The sequence below is a fragment of the Arachis ipaensis genome, chromosome B10, assembly GCF_059453495.1.
Source record: "Arachis ipaensis isolate K30076 ecotype BB chromosome B10, ASM5945349v1, whole genome shotgun sequence".
Classification (NCBI taxonomy): domain Eukaryota; kingdom Viridiplantae; phylum Streptophyta; class Magnoliopsida; order Fabales; family Fabaceae; genus Arachis; species Arachis ipaensis.
Window position 1 is genome coordinate 5230347 of NC_142435.1, and position 14759 is coordinate 5245105.

General features: G+C 37.2%; 1 non-coding gene across 1 annotated transcript; it reads right to left on the reverse strand.

Moving 5' to 3' along the window:
• Nucleotides 1–4243: 4243 nt before the first annotated feature.
• Nucleotides 4244–4349, reverse strand: LOC148579003 (small nucleolar RNA R71). The gene has a single exon (XR_015899239.1). It is a non-coding gene; the product is annotated as a small nucleolar RNA R71 (small nucleolar RNA).
• Nucleotides 4350–14759: the final 10410 nt, after the last annotated feature.

A 14759-nucleotide genomic window follows, 5' to 3' on the forward strand; every position in this document is an offset into this window, starting at 1 on the left:
TAAACAAGAATATATCAATAGAGTTAGGAGAAAGTTACATTTTGATAAATTCTTTTGTGTAGAACTCCGGGGGATGTCTGGCGGTCTATGTCATTCTGGAATAACAAAATTAATGTTGAAGTTTACTCGTAGACCAATAATCTTATTAATGTAAATATGAGGGACAAAAAAGGGAATAAATATATCAGCCACTTTGTTTATGGAAACCTAATGTATTCACAGAGAAAGAAGCTATGGAGAGAACTGGCAGCTAATACGGAGGATCCGCTGACTCCGCAAATGTTCATAGGAGACTTTAATGATATCTTAAGCCAGGAAGAGAAAATTGGGATGCATCCAAAACCAGTTAGTCAAATGATAGAATTAAAAAATTTTGTGGACTACAACGGCCTAATGGACTTGGAGTTGCAAGGGGAAAAGTTTACGTGGTTCAGTAATTCAAGAAGTGGGTTCATCATGAGGGAGAAGATTGATAGAGCTCTAGCAAATTGGGAATGGCGGAAATTGTTCCAACATGCCAAATTGGAGTCCTTGCCTTCAGTAAGCTCGGACCATTGTCCTATTGTCTTAACACCGGAACCAAAGAAAAAATGCAAAAAAAATTTCAAATTTGAAACTTTTTGGAAGGATCACAAGGAATGTGAGGAGATCGTTAGAAAAGGGTGGAATAGGAGAACAAAGAGGGTTAGCGGATGGGGTAGCTTAATTGATAAGATGAATAATTGCAAAAAAGAATTATAGAGTTGGAGTAAAAAAATATTTACTAGAGCGGATAAAGAGATAACTAGGCTACATAAGGAACTTCAGCATCTTCAAACAGCAAATTTTTCAGTAAATCAACAAGAAAGGATAGTGCAAATTAAGGAACGAATTAAACAGTTATGGAAACAAGAAGAGATGTATTGGGGGCAAAGGTCAATATTAAAATGGATACGATTTGGGGACAAAAACACAACATTTTTCATGCAACAACAATCCAAAGAAGGGATAGGAACAGGATTGAAAAGCTTAAGAACTCACAAGGAGAGTGGGTCTGTGGAAGCGTGGAGGTGATGAAGCTCATTGAAGACTATTATACTGATCTATTCAGGGCCTCACAAAGCAAAAATTTGAAATAGTGTGTACAAAAAATTCCAAAGAAAGTGACTCAAGAGATGAATGAGGGGTTAACAAAGCAAGTAACAGAAGAGGAAGTTAAGGAAGCAGTTTTTAGCATGGGAGGTTTAAAGGCACCAGGTCCGGACGGGCTCAACGGTTTGTTTTATCAGAGGCACTGGAATGACATAAAAAAACGAGGTATGTGATGTGGTTAGAGAGTTCTTTATAAATAAATCTTTACCTGATGAAATTAGTGAAACAACGGTAGTCATTGTTTCTAAGATTAAACAACCAGAAAGCATGAATCACCTTAGACCTATCAGTTGTTGTAACTTCATCTATAAGATTATTTCAAAGATTCTAGTAATGAGGTTGAGGAAGATTCTAGACAAAGTGGTGTCCCCGACCCAGAGTGCCTTTGTAGGAGAAAGGTTAATTCAAGATAATATAGTGATAGTTCAAGAAGCACTACATAGTCTTAGAAGGAAAGGAAGGAGGGAATCAAAAAACTTAGTTATCAAGTTAGACATGAATAAAGCATATGATAGAGTGGAATGAAATTTCTTAAAAAGAATGTTAAAGGCTTTCGGGTTTACTGAGAATTGGGTACAACTAGTCATGAAGTGTGTCAGAAGTGCGAGCTACAGGTTCAAAGTGAATGGGGAGTTGTCACAGAAGGTGATACCCTAGAGAGGTCTGAGGCAGTGATGCGTGAGCATCTTGTCTATCTTTTCCTAGTGAATTTGCATCTAATTTGTTGAGTTTAATTAAGAATTAATTATATTTTAGCCACTATGGATGCTATTTTGAGTTTTGTGCAATACTGTTTATTTTAGGTAGCATTTGGCGGAATTTGATGGAGTTTCTACAGAGAAAGAGAAGAAGCCAAGGAGATGACCAGCGAATACCGACGCGGACGCATGCCTCACGCGACCGCGCGGAATGGAGGAAATCGCAATGACGCGATCGCGTGCCTGACGCGATCGCGTGGACTGGAATCTGCACAAATGACGCGAACGCATGGACGACGCGGACGCGTCACATGAGCGATCTGGATAATTGACAGAAAACGCTGGGGGCGATTTCTGGGCCGTTGTGACCCAGTTCTTAGCCCAAAAATCACAGATTAGAAGCTGCAGAATGGACAGAACAAGTGGTCCCCACCCATCAACTGAAGATCTGTTAATTAATTCAAATTTAAATTCAAATCTTAAATTAGGAAAAGATATTATTTTAAGTTTAATTTTAAATATTAGATTTTAAATTTATTAGGATTAGTTATAAAAAGGGATCTGATGCCATCAGATTGGAACGCGGTACATTTTTACCAGAATCCTTATTTTCTCTTTTCCATAAGCAACTAAACCTCCATTGTTAAGGTTAGGAGCTCTGTCTATTGTATGGATTGATAATATTATTTTTCTATTTTAATTCATGTTTTGATTTATATTTCAATAATTATTTTCGTTCTTTATTTTATGAATTTGGGTGGAACGGAAGTATGACCCATGTTCTATTTGAGTTCTTGTAAAACTTGGAAAAGCTCTTTACTTGAACAATAGCTTGAAAACATATTATTCTGAATTTCTAATTGTTTGTATTTAACGGGATACGTGACATATAATCCCTTTATCTTTGAATAATTAGGATTCTTGTGGCATATAAACTAGGATTCGATCATCACCCTCTAATTGAAATTAATTGACCAAGAAATTGGCAGTTGATGAATTTTAGAGGAGACTAGGAAGGTCTAAGGAATTAGGGTCTAGTCATAAATAGTTTGCCATGAATTAAATCTTGTATAATTAAAATAGTTAATAAGAAAAGTCAATCCAGAAAATAGATAACTCTGAAGTCTTAACTGCCTTCTCCATATATTATTCCCAACTTAATTACTTGCCCTTCTTCAATATTTTTTATATTGTTTAATCTCTTTTATACTGCATCTCAACACCAATTTTTGTTTGTCTAACTAAACCTATCAAACACTATTGTTGCTTAGTCCATCAATCCTCGTGGGATCGACCCTTACTCACGTAAGGTATTACTTGGTACGACCCGGTGCACTTGCCGGTAGGTAAGTGTGGTTGTAAAAATACCGCACCAAGTTTTTGGCGCCGTTGCCGGGGATTGATTGTGATTAACAACTACTCGTTGTTTGATTGCTTAGATTAGATAATTTTTTTTATTTTTTTATTATTATTAATTTTTATATTTTTTTATGTTGCATTTTTTTTACGATTATTTTTTTTCTTTTTTCTTCTCTTTACGTTTATTTTTCTTTTTTTTATTTTTTTATTTTCCCTTTCGTTTACGTTATCCCCCCTTTTTTTTCGTACCTTTTTTTTCTTTTATAAAAAAAATTTATATTTAAATAAATAAAATAGCACAAAAAATTTTTCTTTTTTTTATTTTTTTATTTCTGAATTTAAGTTTGGTGTTACCCAGTTAATTTTATTTTTCTGTTTATTTTTTCTTTTAAATTTTTGAATTTATTTATTTATTTATTTAGTATTTTTATTTTATTATTTTACACAGGTTACCTCACAGGGACTTCTCTGCACTCTGACGTAGAGAGTCTCATTTTTTCTTGTTTTCTGCTTGTGTATGCGCAGGAACAGAGACAAAGAACTTCTCTTAGACTTTGATCCTGAACCTGAAAGAACTTTCAGGCGACGTTTACAACAAGCAAGACTTTGCAAGACTGCAGAATTCACTATGGAAAATAATAACGCTAATGCCAATGTGGTAAATCCGAATGGGGATGATCAACAGAGAAGAGTGCTTGGCTCTTATTCTGCTCTTACTGGAGATCTTTATGGAAAGAGCATTGTAGTGCCTTCTATAACTGCAAACAACTTTGAGTTGAAGCCATAATTGGTCACCCTGGTGCAACAGAACTGTCAGTATCATGGACTTCCTCATGAAGATCCAAATCAGTTTATTTCTGATTTTCTACAGATATGTGATACTGTGAAGACAAATGGAGTGAACCCAGAGGTGTACAAAATCATGCTCTTCCCATTTGCTCTGAGGGATAAAGCAAAGTTATGGCTAGATTCCCAACCAAAGGAGAGTCTGAATACTTGGGACAAGGTTGTCACTGAGTTTCTCACAAAATTTTTCCCACCAAAGAAGCTGACTAAGCTTAGGTTGGAAGTTCAGACTTTCAGACAGAAGGAGGGTGAAACTCTTTATGAAGCTTGGGAGAGATACAAGCTACTGACTAGGCAATGCCCTCCGGACATGTTCTCCAAGTGGACCTAACTATATATTTTTTATGAAGGCTTGGGTGAGATGTCCAAGATGAGCTTAGATACCTCTGCAGGCGGTTCATTGCACAAGAAGAAGACACCAGAGGAGACTATTGAGCTGATTGAATTGGTTGCAAGAAACCAATATTTATACTCATCTAACAGGAATCCTGTGAACTCTGAGACCGCTCAGAAGAGAGGCATGTTGGAAGTAGAAGCTGTTAATGCTCTTCTTGCTCAGAACAAGCTTATGTCTCAGCAGATAAATCTACTTACTCAACAGATGGGTGGCATGCAAGTCTCATCTATCAACACTCAAAATCCACCCCAAGATACCTCCTATGACATGACAGGTAACTTTATGCAAAATGATAATTATGATTATGCTCAACCTTCTTATGAACAGGTGAATTACATGGGGAGTGGCCCTAGGAATCCTAACAATGATCCATATTCTAAGACATACAACCCGGGATGGAGAAATCACCCAAACTTTGGGTGGAGGGACCAACCTCAGAGACCTCAGAACTTCAATAATAGTTCTCAGGGCGGTTTCCAACAAAACAATGATTTGGAAGCAATATTGACAGGTTTTAGACAGGAAACCAGAGCATCCATCAAGAACCTGGAGATTCAAATGGGTTAATTAGCCACAAAGATTAATGAAATTGATCAGAAGACCACTAATAGCCTTCCTGGTAACACAATTCAAAATTCAAGAGAGGAATGCAAGGCTATCACCGTAATAAGTGAACAAGTGGTAAGTACAGAAGCACAAGTTATACAGGAAACCATAGCCTCTATTAGAAACTTAGAGGTACTAGTGGGCCAACTGAGCAAGCAAATACTTGAGAGGTCTGCAAGTACATTTCAAGAGGATACAGTGGTGAACCCAGGAGAAGATTGCAAGACTATTCAATTGAGAAGTGGTAAAGTAGCTGGCTCTGAGACCAAGGTCAATGAAGATGTAGTTGAAAAAGAAGCTCCAGATGAGAAGAAGGAAGAAGTAGAGCATGCCCCTCCAAAGCGTGCAGACAACCCATTCCCAGACTCTCTTGACACTTATCCTACACTGCCAAAGGCTCCTGAGTACAAGCCTAAGATGCCGTATCCTCAGAGACTTCAAAAGGAGACCAAGGACAAGCAGTTTTCAAAGTTCTTGGAAATCTTCAGAAAGTTACAAATCAATATTCCTTTTGCTGAGGCTTTGGAGCAAATGCCTATCTATGTCAAGTTCATGAAGGAGCTTTTGTCAAAGAAAAAGCGTTTAAAGGGAGATGAGACAGTAGTCCTGACTAAGGAATGTAGTGCTGTCATTCAGAATAACTTGCCAAGGAAGATGCCAGATCCAGGGAGCTTTCAAATTCCATGCACCATTGGAAGCACAACCTTTGAGAAATCCCTATGTGATCTAGGGGCAAGCATAAATCTAATGCCCTTATCTGTGATGAAGAAGCTGCATATCCAAGAGGCACAACCCACAAAGATAGCATTACAGATGGCAGACAAATCTATGAAGCCTACATACGGATTAGTGGAGAATATCTTGGTCAAAGTGGGTAAGTTCTTCCTCCCAGCAGATTTTGTGATTCTTGATACAGGGGAGGATGAGAATGCCTCTATAATCCTAGGAAGACCATTCCTAGCCACTGGAAGAGCTCTGATTGATGTAGAAGTGGGTGAATTAGTGCTTAGAGTGCATAATGAGCAACTGGTCTTTCATTTCTTCAAAGATGTACATTCAACAGGTGAAGAATAGAGGTGCATGTAGGCTGAGCTCATTGATCCAAACCTTCAAGAACCCCCTGATGATGCACAGCAGAATTTGCAACTCAAACCTCCTGTGGTGACAACCGATAAAATTCCGCCTGACATCAAACCTAAGTTTGGTGTTGGAACTGCATCATCCACCAAGGAGGAGGTCCCCAAAAAGAAAAAAAATACCCAGAGGATGGAGAAACAAAAAGATCTCCACTGAAGGTTTCTCCCCAGGAATGAAGGTGGTGTTGACCAGCAATCCAGCATGGGTTTATACAGTAATCAGAATCCTCTCTCTGGAGCATATTGAGCTACGTTATGGAGACACAGGAAAGAAGTTCAAGGTAAGGGGTGAAGAGCTGAGCCCCTATGATCCTCCTCCTTAGAGGAGCTGACCATCAAGCTAGTGACGTTAAAGAAGCGCTTGTCAGGAGGCAACCCGATAATTTTGTATTCTTAGTTGTTTTTCTTAGTAGTAGTTTTCTTACTTATTTTATTTTTATTAAGTTCTGACTAATTTTCTGATCATGCAGTTATTTTATCACAGGAACCGAACACCTCAGGTTAAAAAAAAAAGGGGCACACGACGCGGAAGCGTCGCTGACGCATACGCGTCAGTTGAGTGTGCAAGAAAAATAAAAAGTTACAGAGAGTTTAGCGGGAGTGGTGCCAGAATGAAGCCTTTCGCACAAACAAGCCCACGCGGACGCGTGCCCCACGCGTTCGCGTCGCTTGTGATTTTTGTCACCCACGCGACCGCGTCACCGACGCGATCGCGTGACCTGCAAATTCGACGTAAAAGAACGTTTGGGCAGATAGTTGTGCCAGCTTGGGGCAAGAAGTGTGCTAAAAGCACAAATTTGGTCACGCGGACGCGTGGCTAACGCGTTCGCGTCATTAAGGAAGTTCCATGACGCACGCGAGCGCATGCTCCACGCGAACGCGTCGCTTGCGCCGCCCAGTTTTCTTTCTCTCTCCCTCCCAATCCTAATTCTCTCTTATTCTCTTATGCTTTTATTTTTTTTATCATAATAAATTATCTCTTTCTATTTTCAGTTCTTATTTGCTTGAGGACAAGCAAACCTTTAAGTTTGGTGTTGACGCTTCGCGTAAAGGTTTTTTGTTTATTCTTATAGCACCAAAAGGGAGGCGAATCATCTTCACTAAGGAGCACAACCTGAAAAATAAAACGTCCGCTAGGATAACTAAGGTGGTTGAGTTCCTTTCATTTTTATTCCTCCCCTTTTTGTCTATGTTATGTTCCGGTTTTCTGCTATTTTGCTTTGTTTGTTGCATGATCCTTTATTAGTTAGAATCCTAGGACTAGTTTAGTTCTCCCTATTGCTTTAATTCTGAAAAAAAAATTGTCTCATGTATTACTCACTGAGCTTAATTTCAAAACAAAAATACAGGAGAGATATTGCATGAGAAATTGAGTTAATTTTAAAAATAATCGGATTTACTTAAATGTGGTGGTATTTTCTGTGATTCTGAAAGCATGACATGAACAGTGCATAATTTTTGATAGTGAAGTTTATGAATGTTAAAATTGTTGGCTCTTGAAAGAATGATGAAAAAGAAAAATGTTATTGATAATCTAAAAAATCATAAAATTGATTCTTGAAGCAAGAAAAAGCAGTGAAAAACACAAAGCTTGCGGAAAAAAAAAAGAAAAAAAGAAAAAGAAAAAGCAAGCAGAAAAAGCCAATAACCCTTTAAACTAAAAGGCAAAGGGTAAAAAAAGGATCCAAGACTTTGAGCATTAATGGATAGGAGGGCCCTAAGGAATAAAATCCTGGCCTAAGCGGCTAAATCAAGCTGTCCCTAACCATGTGCTTGTGGCGTGAAGGTGTCAAGTGAAAAGCTTGAGACTGAGCGGTTAAAGTCGTGGTCCAAAGCAAAAAGAGTGTGCTTAAGAACTTTGGGCACCTCTAACTGGGAACTTTAGCAAAGCTGAGTCACAATCTGAAAAGGTTCACCCAGTTATGTGTTTGTGGCATTTATGTATCCGGTGGTAATACTGGAAAACAAAATGCTTAGGGTCACAGCCAAGACTCATAAAGTAGCTGTGTTCAAGAATCAACAGACTGAACTAGGAAAATCAATACACTATCTGAATTCTGAGTTCCTATGGATGCCAATCATTCTGAACTTCAAAGGATAAAAAGAGATGCCAAAACTGTTCAGGATTGCAGTTATAAACCCCACTATAAGAGAAAACATGGGCTTAATCGAACTCTCATTCTCATGCAAATTCACATCCTAAGCTTATATTAGTTTTGGTTGCTTGAGGACAAGCAACAGTTTAAGTTTGGTGTTGTGATGCGTGAGCATCTTGTCTATCTTTTTCTAGTGAATTTGCATCTAATTTGTTGAGTTTAATTAAGAATTAATTATATTTTAGCCACTATAGATGCTATTTTGAGTTTTGTGCAATACTGTTTATTTTAGGTAGCATTTGGCGGAATTTGATGGAGTTTCTACAGAGAAAGAGAAGAAGCCAAGGAGATGACCAGCGAATACCGACGCGGACGCATGGCTCACGCGACCGCGCGGAATGGAGGAAATCGCAATGACGCGATCGCGTGGTCTGGAATCTGCACAAATGACGCGAACGCGTGGACGACGCGGACGCGTGGACGACGCGGACGCGTCACATGAGCGATCTGGATAATTGACAGAAAATGTTGGGGGCGATTTCTGGGCTGTTGTGACCCAGTTCTTAGCCCAAAAATCACAGATTAGAAGCTGTAGAATGGACAGAACAAGTGGTCCCCACCCATCAACTGAAGATCTGTTAATTAATTCAAATTTAAATTCAAATCTTAAATTAGGAAAAGATATTATTTTAAGTTTAATTTTAAATATTAGATTTTAAATTTATTAGGATTAGTTATAAAAAGGGATCTGATGCCATCAGATTGGAACGCGGTACATTTTTACCTGAATCCTTATTTTCTCTTTTCCATGAGCAACTAAACCTCCATTGTTAAGGTTAGGAGCTCTGTCTTTTGTATGGATAAATAATATTATTTTTCTATTTTAATTCATGTTTTGATTTATATTTCAATAATTATTTTCGTTCTTTATTTTATGAATTTGGGTGGAATGGAAGTATGACCCATGTTCTATTTGAGTTCTTGTAAAACTTGGAAAAGCTCTTTACTTGAACAATAGCTTAAAAACATATTATCCTGAATTTCTAATTGTTTGTATTTAACGGGATACGTGACATATAATCCCTTTATCTTTGAATAATTAGGATTCTTGTGGCATATAAATTAGGATTCGATCATCACCCTCTAATTGGAATTAATTGACCAAGGAATTGGCAGTTGATGAATTTTAGAGGAGACTAGGAAGGTCTAAGGAATTAGGGTCTAGTCATAAATAGTTTGCCATGAATTAAATCTTGCATAATTAAAATAGTTAATAAGAAAAGTCAATCCAGAAAATAGATAACTCTGAAGCCTTAACTGCCTTCTCCATATATTATTCCCAACTTAATTACTTGCCCTTCTTCAATATTTTTTATATTGTTTAATCTCTTTTATACTGCATCTCAACACCAATTTTTGTTTGTCTAACTAAGCCTATCAAACACTATTGTTGCTTAGTCCATCAATCCTCGTGGGATCGACCCTTACTCACGTAAGGTATTACTTGGTACGACCCGGTGCACTTGCCGGTAAGTAAGTGTTGTTGTAAAAATACCGCACCAGGCAGGGGGATCCTTTATCTCCTTATTTGTTTATAATAGCAGCCGAGGTTTTCACGGTTCTTATGAATGAGGCTCAAACAAATGGGGTTATATCTGGATTCAAAGTCACACCCAATGCCCCTACCTCACTCACCTCCTATTTGTAGATAACTGTATTATTTTAGCTGAGGCAAAGGAAGAGGAGATATACAAGATCATTTTGATTCTAAATGAATACACTGAAGCATTAGGTCAACGTATTAATTTAGAAAAATCAAGTATAATTTTTGGAGAGCAGGTGTCGATACAAGTAAAAGTGAATATTGAAGAAATACTTGGTATAGCTGCGTGGGATAATCCAGGAAAGTATCTTGGTTTACCAGTACAATGGGAAAGATCCAAGAATAAAGCATTGGCATGGATAGAAGAACGAGTGATGAGTAAGTTGGAAGGATGGAAAGAGAAGCTATTAAATCAAGCAGGGAAGGAGGTATTGATTAAAGCAGTAGTCCAAGCAATTCCAACATACGCGATGAATGTGGTTAAATTTCCCAAGAACTTTTGTCAGAGTTTAAGCGCCAAAGTGGCAAAGTTTTGGTGGGCAGCACCTGGCAAAGAACGCAGAATACATTGGAAGAGTTGGGTTAAGATAACTATGAGTAAAAAAGATGGAGGTTTGGGTTTCAAAGATTTTCATGTTCAGAATTTAGCTCACTTGGCCAAGCAAGCATGGAGGATTGTAGAGAATCCAAAGTCTCTGTGGGTTAAATTTGTGAAAGCAATATACTTTCTAGATTGCTCTTTAAGAGGCCCGAAGGAATACAAAAGCATCCTGGATATGGAGTAGTATTCTAGAGGGGAGGGACTTTCTGAGGAAGAACGGTAGATGGAATATTGGGAATGGAAGGAAAGTAAAGGTGTGGGAAGATAATTGGATTATAGGTTCCAAGAAAATTCAAAAGGAACAACATAGGGAGGTGCAACTTGTTAGTGAACTGATTGATCTAGGGAAGGGGTGAAATTCTAGGAAGATCAATTCTATCTTCAGTTCAGAGTTAAAAGATAAGATTATTAAAACTCCTATTAGCTTATTAGATAGGGAGAATTGGTTGGTGTGGCCATATACTTTAGATGGATCCTACTCTATTAAGTCAGGCTATTACGTGGCAAAGAAGGAACAAATGGAATTGAAGGGGGGAGAAGCGTCCAGAAGCAGTGACCTAAAGGAGTTATGGGCAGAAATTTGGAAGATTAAAGTTTCTCAAAAAATAAAGACATTTGTGTGGAAAGCTGCACATAATATCATTCCAGTGAATGAGAACCTGTTCAAGAGGAGAATCGCTAAGAGCCCTACGTGTCAAATTTGTAACTTAGAAATTGAAAGCACAGAGCATGCTATTCTGTTGTGTCCCTGGACGAGGGCTGCCTGGTTCGGTGCCCAGTGCCAGAAATGCCCAACTACAGATACAGTTTCATCATATGGAAAGTGGGTTTTGGAATGTATAAAGGAAATCAAACGAAGCGTAAAAACATGGCAAGATGTTTTGATTAGCAGGATAGCCTATCTTAGCTGGAAAATATGGAAGACTAGAAATCAAGTAGTGTTTCAGAAAATAGGGATTAATCCAGCCAGCACAATTCACAAAGCAAAAATGGCAGAGATACATTTTATAGAAGCAACACAGGATAAGCAGACAGAAAATCAACAACTAGTAAAAAGAAGAGATAGAACCATTACCTGGAGACCTCCCCCAAAGCCTTGGGTAAAGGCAAATATTGATGCATCCTTTAAAGCAACAACTGGGACAGGAGCCACTGCAGTGACAATCAGAGATAGCACAGAAAATCTTGTATTTGGAGCAACAACAAAAATTATGGTGTGTTCTAGTCTAGCAGCAGAAACTTTAACAATCAGGAATGCCATTATTCTATCAAAAAACATGGAGATAAAGAAGATGTTAATAGAATCAGATAATTTAATGCTAGTGCAGACGTTAAAATAAAAATGTAGAATAGGTGAAATTGATCCCATTTTATTAGATATTTTTAAAGTCACAGGCGGGAAACTGAATTTGGTTTCACATGGACTCCAAGAGAAGAAAATCGGCTAACTCACAAGGTTGCAGCATTGGAGGCTATGGGAGCACTGGAGAGATCGTGGATCATCAGACTGCCTTCAGAGATAATTGTACAAATACGCAAAGATGCACCCTGCAAGTTGAAACAGCATAATCGTAATGGAGGAGCATCCACGATAGAAGTGTAGCGATGGCAGGAGAAGAAAGAAGATAGCAAAACGCGGAATCGGAATATCGACACAGCAGTTTATAAAGCGCGGGTATCAAAATAACTTCCGATGGAAGGCGACGATAGTTTTTGGCAAGCTCACGTTGCAAGAGGCTCTGGCGACGTCTTGTAGAGGTCTTGCGTGGTGTTGTCATTAGGAGTGGTTCTTTATTGTGGAGCCAGATAACCCATCAACCACCATTACCTAGTGGCTGCGGCGGTTACCTGAATTAGAGATGAAACGTGAACGAGTTGGCTATTTTGAATTTTGAATGTGCTACGAAATTTGATTCATCAAAAAGATTAAAGGAAAAAAGTGAAAGTTGGTTTTACATAGGAAAAACCATATTGGATTCAGGTTTTGGATGGGTTATCTTGTTGGGCTCATAGCCCATGACCAAAAAAAAAAAATGGCTGGCTCAGCTCTACACCCATCGTATACTCATACATGCCTTGCAAAAGAACTACCATCAACCGTCTTTATCATGTCCTTTCAGGTACTTTTTTGCTATTATAATAATTTTAATCATTGATTTTAATTAATATATATAGTATATATATTTTATATAATTAAGATTAATAGTTAAAATTATTAGAACACCAATCTGGTACAGTTAAAATTCTTCCAATATCATAACATTAGATATTTTATTTATTATAATAATAATATTATATTTCCCGTACTTAGTACCATCAAAATTTAATAGCTTCTCAGCCAATCATCTTGAGATCATACCATTTGACACATGTCTTACATTCTTAAATTAGTTGACCTACCAATGCCAGATTTAACATAGGACACAGAAACTAACAATGAAATCAATGATTTGAAAAAATAAAATAAAATAGTTGAGTACAAAAACATTAAAGCTTAGGCCTAAAGAGTTTTTTTTGGGTCTGATGCTTATGACCAATCCTTACCAACAACATTGCCTAAATCTTAGGCCCAATGGACCGAGGTTTAGAAGGTTTTTGTGCTTTGTTTCCTTAGGCCCAAAATATTTTAGGCCCAATGGCGCTGATGGTTTGTTAATTGCAAGTGAAAGCTGTGATCTTCACCTGACCAAAAAAAAAAAAAGAAAACTGTGATCTTCCCGCAAATCAAAATTCTATGTTGCACCGATCTCGGACTAGAAATTTAGACAGATGAATTAAACGAGTCAGTTGGTTTGTAATCATACATTGTCTTGTATGAGAACTTTTACTAGTTTTTTTTTTTTTTTTTTTTTTTTGGGTAAGGGACCTTTACTAGTTTTTATTTTAAGAAATCTTTTCTCCACAACTATTCATTAAATTATCCAAGTGAGAAAGAACCAGAACATGTGGGAAAATTAGGGTGTACATGGGACGGACCACATCGGATTTGGCTTAATTCAGACTCGATCTAAAATATAGAACGGACCTAATTTTTAAACTCTAACCTGATCTTAGACCCGATGAAACCTACGCACCTTCGGACTGGGTAAAAACCAGGTGAAAACCGGGTCTTTAGCATGTAAAAATCACATAATCTCCAACTATTATTTCACAATTCACATAGTAAAAGTCACTTAAAAAAATATAACAAGAACCAACAATTCTCTAAAATTAAAACATAACCATAACCAATACTAATATTGTCTAATAACACCAAATATTTAAATCAATACAAATAACATAATATTATGCATTAGTCTAAAGTCTTATGCATTTTAAACATAAAACATTAACTTATAATCTTATAATGACTAATAACACAAAATATTAAGGTTTATAATATTTAAATTCTACATAAGAATAACCATCATCCATCACTAATAACACAAAATATTAATTGTGTATGATGATCGAGCCACTGGACTGAGTTCGGATGATCCGAACTATGGTTCAGATCCGACCCGAAATAATGATCGGGTCTATTTTTGAGAACCTTACTCAGTCCTAGACCCAATAAAATTACACTAAATTAGCCTCTAAAATATTTGGAACTGGGCCGAGTCTACGAGTCGGATCGAACCATGTACACCCCTAGGAAAGTTAAGTAAGAAAGGAAAGAGATAATAAGAAGGTTCACCATTAATTCTAACCATGTCAAAAGTAGTATTCTTCGCTTCAAAAACATATGCTGATATTTAAAGCTTTTTCTTCCCATGATTCTTTTTTCTCTTTTTGTATTATTGTAATTTTTTTTATTTGTCCCATTTTAAAGCATTTAATCAAATTTTGCTCCGTTTCAAGATTTTTTGGCCTCGTATATCACCATATTTAATTATTCATAATAATCAAAGTCGTCTTCCAATGATAACTAATGAGTATTGAAATCATGTTATGCTATTTAAATAATAGTGAAGATTTTGATATAGTTATTTTATGAGTTAAATCTCAAAGTGGTCCTTAAAATTGTACTCGAGTCTTATAGTAGTCTTTAAACTTAAAAGTTACTCATATTCATCCCTGAAATTATACTTCGGGACTCAAACTCGTCCTTCCGGCACATTCCATCTATCTGGCGCTACCGGAAAGTTGAGTTGGCTTCCTTCGTGACATGTTGGCCAAGAAACGGCTAGCTGACGTGGTAGAGAAACTTTTCTTATTCAATTTGGTCCATCAATTTAAATTAAAAACCTTAATCCCTAATCTTGAAGAACCATCTCCACAGTGCTCACACTCTTCTCTTCGCTTCT